The sequence below is a fragment of the Cupressus sempervirens genome, chromosome 1, assembly GCF_028749045.1.
Source record: "Cupressus sempervirens isolate cs-2001-9-10 chromosome 1, ASM2874904v1, whole genome shotgun sequence".
Classification (NCBI taxonomy): Eukaryota; Viridiplantae; Streptophyta; class Pinopsida; order Cupressales; family Cupressaceae; genus Cupressus; species Cupressus sempervirens.
The window spans coordinates 734,540,812-734,549,520 of record NC_143118.1 but is presented as its reverse complement, the minus strand read 5'-3'; positions in this window follow the sequence as shown (position 1 = coordinate 734,549,520).

Genomic DNA, 8,709 nt, shown 5'->3' with positions numbered 1-8,709 from the left:
AGAGTGAAGAACAAAGTAGTAAGGAACTTAGAAACTAAAGAAACTTTCTTTACTATGAACCTAATACTTTACCTAATGCAATTGGGAATCAAAAACCTTCACCACCTGAGTCCCCAAAATCTCCAATTCAACTTGACTCATTAGAAAGACTTGAGTCGCAGTTAGAAGGACCTGAGTTTCAGCTAGTGGAAATTGAGTCACAGTCTGATGGACCTGAGTCATAGTTAGTGGGACCCAAGCATGATTCAAAAGATTATGGTGAATCTAGTGATTTTAGAAAGGAGCCTAGACTTGCTAGATATGTCAGAAGGCATCATGCACCTAAGAAAATTATTGGATATTAGTTAGTTGGTACAATGACAAGGAATAAATTAAAAGGTACATGTTTTCTTATTGGATTTGAACCTAGATCTATTAAAGAAGCATTAGAAAATGAAATATGGATTGAAGCAATGGATGAAGAGATTGGTTAGATTGAAAGGAATAAAACTTGGACTCTTGTTCCTAGACCCAAGGATAAAAATGTAATTGGCACAAAATGGGTATTTAGAAATAAGTTGAATGAGAATGGAGAGGTTCCAAGAAATAAGGCAATGCTAGTTTACAAGGGTTGTGCTCAAGAGGAAGGTATTGAATATGGAGAAACTTTTTCTCCTATTTCTAGACTAGAAGGTGTTAGAATACTCCTTGCATATGCAGCCCATGAAGGATTCAAAGTGTATCAAATGGATGTGAAATCAAGATTTCTGAATGGAATCTTAGAAGACGAAGTCTACATTGAGAAACCAAAAGGTTTCATTGATCCTAGCAAAAGGGACATGGTTTGTAGATTAAAAAAATATTTTAATGGTCTCAAACAAGCCCCCAAATCCTGGTATGAAAGGTTACATAATTATCTCATAAAGATTGGTTTTCAAAAAACTAATGATAACATCAACCTATACATCAAAGAAGGACCAGATAAAAATATTGTGTTGGCATAAATCTTCGTGGATGATACATTATTTATTGGAAATGATGATTTGTGCAAATATTTTTCTGATGAAATGAGTAAGGAATTTTAAATGTCAATGTTTGGAGAGATCAAATTCTTTTTTGGCTTGTAGATTCAATAGAAGAAGGATGATATCTACATTACTCAATCAAAGTACATCAAGGAGATACTAAAGAATTTTGGAATGGAGGATTCTAGACCAGTTGGAACACTTATGACTATTGGACATAAGATTTCCAAAAATGATAATTCCAAAGAGGTAGATCATACTACATATAGATCAATGATTGGAAAACTTTAGTATGCGGTGCATACAAGACCTAATATAGCATTAGCAATTCGAATGATGGTAAGATTCTCTGCTAATCCAAAAGAAATTCATATGATGGCAATAAAAAGAATCATGAGGTATCTAAAGGGTACTAAAGATTGTGGTTTGTGGTATAAGAAAGGAGGCAATTTTGAATTGAAGGCATTCAATGATGCAAATTGGATAGGAAGATGATAGAAAGAGCACTAGTGGTGGAGCATTCTTCCTTGGAAAGAGGCTAGTGTCTTGGACAAGCAAGAAGAAGAACTATATCTCTTAGTCTATAGTAGAATCAGAATATGTTGTTTTTGTAGTCAATTGTTCAAATATTATTTGGTTCAAACAACTATTGGTAGGTATGAAGGAAGAAATTGAGGATCTAATTGTTGTTTTTTGTGATAAAACGAGTACAATTAAAATTTCCAAGAATCCTGTGATGCATACCAAAACCAAGAACATTGCAATAAAGTATCATTTCTTGAGAGAATTGGTGCAAGGCAAGGAGGTAAGATTGGAATATGTGAATATAAAAGAACAAATTGCAAACATATTCACCAAGTTGTTACCTGAGGATGCATTCTTGTATCTAAGAGGTAAGCTAGGCATCATTCCCCTATCTAAAGCTCACTAAACAATGTTTATGATGCATCAACCAGGCCTATGAAAATCAATCAAGTTGATGTAGTATTGTAAAGGGTAGATTGCATAGGAATCAATACATTAGGTACATGGAAAGTTCATCAATGCTATCTTTGGTATGTGATGTCAAAGAGGGAGAATTTGTTGTCAATATCAAGAAATTTTGTGTTTGTTTATGTTTTTGGTATGATTTGTCAAAAAGGGAGAGTTTTTTGTCAAGTCAGATAAAGAATAAAGAAGGAAAGTTTATTGATAGAGGGAGAAACTGTAATTAGAATAATCAAAGAATCATTCCAGAGGGAGAGATTGATGTCAGACGAAGGTCACACTGATAGAGGGAGTTCTCATGAATGATAATCAGAATGAAACTAAGGATATTATCTTTACTTTTATTTTTCTCTAAAATTTCATTATAGTATGACATGTTGTGTTTCCATCAATGCCAAAGAGGGAAATTGGTGAAAGCAATTGTTCAATTGAATATTATCTTTGATGTTACATAAAATGTCAAGTCTTTACTAGTTAGTTTCTGCTGAGCTCACTTAGGCAATGAAGATAGTTTCCAGTGTCTACCGAGCATTCTAGAGATAATCAAGTTCAGATTTAGTGTCTACCAAGTTCACTTGGGCACCAAAAGAAGTTTGTAGGAAGACAATATCTATCAAGTTCACTCGGGCACCAAAGAGAATTTGGTAAGGAACTAGTGTTAACAGAGATCAATTAGTTAACAAAGGGAATTTAGTTCAGTATGCAATGTTAACCGAGTTTTCTCAGTTTTCTCAGTTACCAAAGGAAGTCTTTTTTGATTTAGTGTTGACTGAGTTGGGTTGACTAACGAAGGATTTTCTTTACTCAGTATATTTAGTTCGATGAATTTATTTTTTAAGTCTAGCTAACCTAAGGAATGAATATTGAATATTTGAAAGTATGTTCAAGCTAACTTGACAAGGTAAATGATATAAGTATAAAGTTAAGTTGTGGGATTGAAAGAAAGAAATATGGGATTGAGAAGATAAATCAAGGAAGCAAATTGGAAGGATGTCAGAGTATCTTGAGTTGATCAAGCTACATATTTTTCATCTAATCAAAGAGGATCAAGTATTCAACCTAGAACACAGATCTAAAATCAGCAATATAGTTGTATCAACAATTAGGTTGTATCATTGTTACTCTCTAATAATTGCAGTAGTGTATCAAATCTCTTAATAGAATTAGCTTAACAACTATTTTCCAAATCCTCTAACAAGGTGGCATTTCTAGATTGAAGTGTATAAAGACCTCTAACAAGGAAACTCCTTAAAGGGTGATTTAAATCCTTTAATAGGGTCACACCTAACATTGTGTTTTATAACTTGTAACAGGTTTTGCTCTTAATAGGGCTCACTTAAGAAGAGAGAAGAATAGTAACTAGTTGCAATTGGTGTTTTTTCCCAAATTGGGTTTCCATGTTAAATCCTGGTGTCTTATGTGTTCATTTTATTTTCTTTATGTTTCTACAACTAAGTTAATTAAGGGTAATCACATTGAATATCATAAGATCTACATGTTCGGTGTTAATCAAGTAATAGTGCATATATTCAGTATTAACTGAGTGATTTAGTGTTAACTGAGTTACAACATTATTTTAGTTTCAATAGAATTTGATTTTGAATTATACTAACATCTTAAGGGATCTTGAATTTATTTTTGTGGCAATTGATTCACCCCTCGCCTCTCAATTAATCCTCTTATATTTCCAACAGGGACATCATCATTGTTGCTAAATGTTGATTGAGTCAAATGGTCATCTAAAATGAATTAGTTCTTCCCTTCATCTCTTGCTTCAATATTTCTCAATGTTTGAAGGAGAGAAGTATGAATCTTTTCTAGATCCAACCTTTGTCCAGCAAGGCAACTCTTCAAGAAGCTAATTTATTAAGGATCAATGATAATCTTATTTTTTTAAGCAATAGGTGTAGGTGTTGGACTACTTTCCTTGTTATCATTACCTATTACTAATTTAGATGAAAGACATCTTTCAACAAGGCCTTCCTTATTATCCTTAATGTACTTTCATATTTCTTATTATTCTATATTCTTTGAACTTGTAGATCATGTCATTGCTCTTTTTTGGAAGTTTGATGACCTATGCATAGTACAATTGTGTCAAGCAAATGATTTGGGAACTAACAATCATCATGTCAGTAGTGGTATAGTATTCTTTGCCATAAATTGACTTTTAAGGTTTGACTTAAAAATTGTAGAATAGTTCTAAAATAATGCACAAGTAATTAGATCAGGAATTTTGTTTGTACAACTAGCACATATCCAATTCAAAGTCACATTATTGGAATGAGAATCAACTTAAAGACATTTACAAAAGAGATTGATGCAATCTCTTGCATAAATGTCTTTAAGTTGATTTTCATTCCACTGATGTGACTTTAAGTTGGATATATGCCACTTGTACAATAACTTCTCCTCATCTAATCCTTTGAATGTTATTTTAGAAAATTTCTACTGTTTCTAAGTCAACCCTTACAAAATTAGTTTATTATGGGAGAATACTATACCACTACCAACATAAGGGTTGTTGATTTGCAAATCATTTTCCTGACATAATAATACTATGCATAGGTCATCAAAATTGCGACGATATGAAATAATCTTTGACATGTATTTTGATGACGATACCTTACACTTGACGACAATATCATCATAACTACAGCTACATGCCTTTGGAATACCAATGCCTACCAACAAATGTTCCGATTAGGATACCATACCCTTGACAAAAATGTTGTTGGTCATCTATTGGTCAAGTTAATCACATGGATTTAAATTCCCCATAGTCTATTGACTAAAGAAGGTGTTGGGCATCCAACGATGGTTAGCCTTGTCAAGAATTTTGATGTCCGTTTAGTGACGATCATTTTCGTTTATCATCCAATAAAATTTCATCAGATGGAGTGACAAATTGCTATTAGAAATTGGTACAAAATGTAGTAGTTTTATTTTCCATCTAGACAAAAAATATATTCATCTTTAAATTATTTTCGACATATTCCCTTTATTTCCCCTCTTAGACATTACCATCAAAATGTATCACTCATAATCCTCATGATGTTTCAATATATATTGTCCAAATATCAGCACCCATTATCATCCTCATCAACAATAAATCAATCTTGAAATTTTAACTTGATTAAGGAAATGTGTTATTTGTCTATAAAGAATTTGGTATATGCTCACTTGTTTCTTTATATGCATTTTTTTGTGTGCATCTATATCAATCCTTTTGACCTTCTTTCATTAGTATCATAGCATTCCATATCATGAATCTATAAACTTGGTGTTGCTTGTGACATTTCTTGTTTCTATGCACATGAAACAAGAAGTGTAAAGATAATATTAGATAAAGATAATGTTTAAATGAACACAATTAGGTGTTTCACGCTCCCTCTATTTTCCCTCCATTTCTTTTATCATCTATTATTCACCTTTTGTACTTCATCTACCTTACATCTTTTCATCTATTTTTAGAGTACACTTTTGTCCTCTTAAACCCATCTATCCACTCTATGGGGCATCATATTCCCTATCATCATTTAGTCAGTGATGTGGGGAGAATGATGGATAACTAGGGCACAAACGCACACCCAACTACCAAAGTCACCTGCAAGAGTAAACACAATAGAAATACAACACAAAGAACAACAATCAAAGGAGATAGAAGAGAAAACACTCTATTGATTCATCAAATCATCAACATACATGCCTAGTTGTAAGGCCTTCTAGGTTACGACCAACATTACAATTCAAACTTCGATCTTCAATGATGATCTTTGCATTCTCACTCTCCTTACTCTTCCTAATCCCACGAATCCTGCCTAAGACTCTACCCAAGATCCCTTTAAATACTTGCATAGCCACAAGTTAGTATGTTACAAACTACCAACTAAATAAACCCTTACATTAAATGCAAACCAAGCCACAAGTTGACTCTCAACAAATATTAAATATAAATCATGAAATTAATGCTCAAGGTCAACCCCAAACTAGAACCAAACACAGACAACTTGGTCAAAGAATAACTAGAAAAAAATAATAGCACATGACAACACTCAACACATACACAAACTCAACACCAAAAAACACTCGACACCAACATGAACTCGAAAACTAGAGATAACTTGAAATCAACCACAAACTTGATATCAATTGGGAACTTGATAGCAACTATGAACTTGGAAGCAACTACGAACTCGACGCATACAAATTAGAACTTAGAAGAAATAAAGAACTCAAAAAAGACTAAGAACTTGATAGCAACAAGACTTGACAATAATTAAGAAGAGAAACATGCAGGATAGCAATGCATTGCTCTTGCATCAGAAAACCAAGGTTGAAAGAAATGATTCCCCTAAGTCATGCAAGTGTCACAAGCTGAGCTAAATCCAACTTATATTGAGAAATCATATAGCATCTTCAACTAGTTTGTTCTTCCACTTCACCAAATACTCATAGTAATTTTTTCCACTTGATTTTTTACCAACTCTTTGATTCAATACATGTTCAACCTCTTCAATCTACTTCTTAGGATAATCATCTGATACATCAACTTCATCATCTGACTCGTGAGACTTATACAAATCAACAAAATTTAATATAGGAAATATATCCATGTCATCGGGTAACTCAACTTCACAAGCATTACCACTATCAAACTTTCTCAAGATCTTACAAGGTCCAAACTTCTTCATCTTCAGCTTACTGTATGTTCCACTAGGAAATTTTTCTTTCTTCAAATGAACCATCACCTCATCACCAACTTTAAAAACATGATGTCCTCTAGACTTATCAACATTCTCCTTATACTTCTCATTACTTTTTTCCAACCTCAACTTCACTTCCTTATACAAAGAATCCATAAAATCAGCAAATTCTGCCCCTACAACACTTCTCCTTTTGTCACTAGCAACATCCCTCAATTCAAATATTCTTTTAGGTTGTATTCTAGTAATAATCTCAAAAGGTGTTTTCCCTATACTCCTATTCACAAAATTATTATATGAAAACTTAGCTTGTGTCAACACCAACTCCCAATTATGTGGTTTATCTCCAACTAGACATCCCAACAAATTACCCAAGCTTCTATTCACAACTTGTTTGTGCATCTATCTGTGGATGGAATCTAGAACTAAACTTTAACTCAATATCCATCTTCTTCCACAAAGTCTTCCAAAAATAACCTACAAACTTATTGTCTATATTAGAAATAATACTTCTTGGTAATCCATGTAATCTAATAATTTCTTTGAAGAAAATTTCAGCAACATGCTCAACATCTGATGTCTTCTTACATGGTATAAAATGGGTCATCTTAGAATATCTATCCACAACAACAAATATAGAATCATACCCCTTTGCTATCTTAGGTAATCTAAAAACAAAATCCATATTGATGTCACTCCAAGGTTTCTCAAGAACAAAAATAGATGTATATAAACCAGTATTTTGACTTACTCCTTTTGCAACTTGACAAACTCCACAACTCTTTAAAAAATTTTAAACATCCTTATACATTTGTGGCCAGTAATACTTATCTTTTAAAAAACTTAATGTCTTATCAATTCCAAAATGTTTAGCAAATCCACCACTATGCTTTTAAATAATCAAACTAACTCTCATATCACTTCTAGGTATACATAACTAAATTCCTTTGAACAACATACCTTCTTGAATTAAATAATCATAATACTTACTCATGCGATCTGATAGATTTGGTGCTCTGCATTCTCTCCATGCCTTAGAAAAATTAGGGTCAGTATCATACAACTCCTTCATCTCATCACAACCAAGAACTTCAACCTTCATCCCAGTCAACAAAGAACATCTTCTGCTCAATGCATCAACAACTCGGTTAGTGACTCCACTCTTATGCTTAATCACAAATGTGAAACTCTGCAAGTACTCAACCCACTTCATATGTCTTTGATTCAATTTATGTTGACTTCCCATGTACTATAAAGCTTTATGATTAGTATATAATACAAACTCCTTAGGAATCAAATATTGTATCCACTTCTTCAAGGCTTGAACAATTGCTTAAAAATCTTGATCATACATAGAATACTTCCTTCTAGCATCATTCAATATCTCACTAAAGAAAGCAACATGTTTACTTTCTTGACTCAATACAACTCCTATTGCACTACTACTTGTATCACATTTAACTTGAAATACTTTATTAAAATCAGGCAAATCCAATATAGGTAACTCAACAACCTTTTGTTTCAAAGTCTCAAAATTGCTATCAACTCTTTGTGTCTACTTGAAATCCTTTTTTGTCTCCTCTCATTGTCTCAGTCATAACATTACAAATAGAACTAAAATTCTTTATAAACTTCCTGTAAAAACTAACCAAACCATGAAATAACCTTACCTTACCCACATTCTCAAGTGTAGGCCATTCCAAATTGCTTTAATCCTCTCAAGATCCATTTTGAAACCATAAGTTGAAATAAAAAAATCCTAAATACACATTCTCCTCTTGCATAAAAGAACACTTTTTCAAGTTAATCATCAACTTCTCCTCTTTTAATCACTGTAATACTTGTCTAATATGCTCAAGATGTTCCTCAGTCTTACATTCATACAAACCATCTTTTGTATTGAAAGAAGTCTTCAATTCATCACCTTCTCTAATTCTGATATAATGATAGCCACTCTCCAAATCAATATTGGTAAAACACTTTGTTCAACTCATACAATCTATTATGTCATT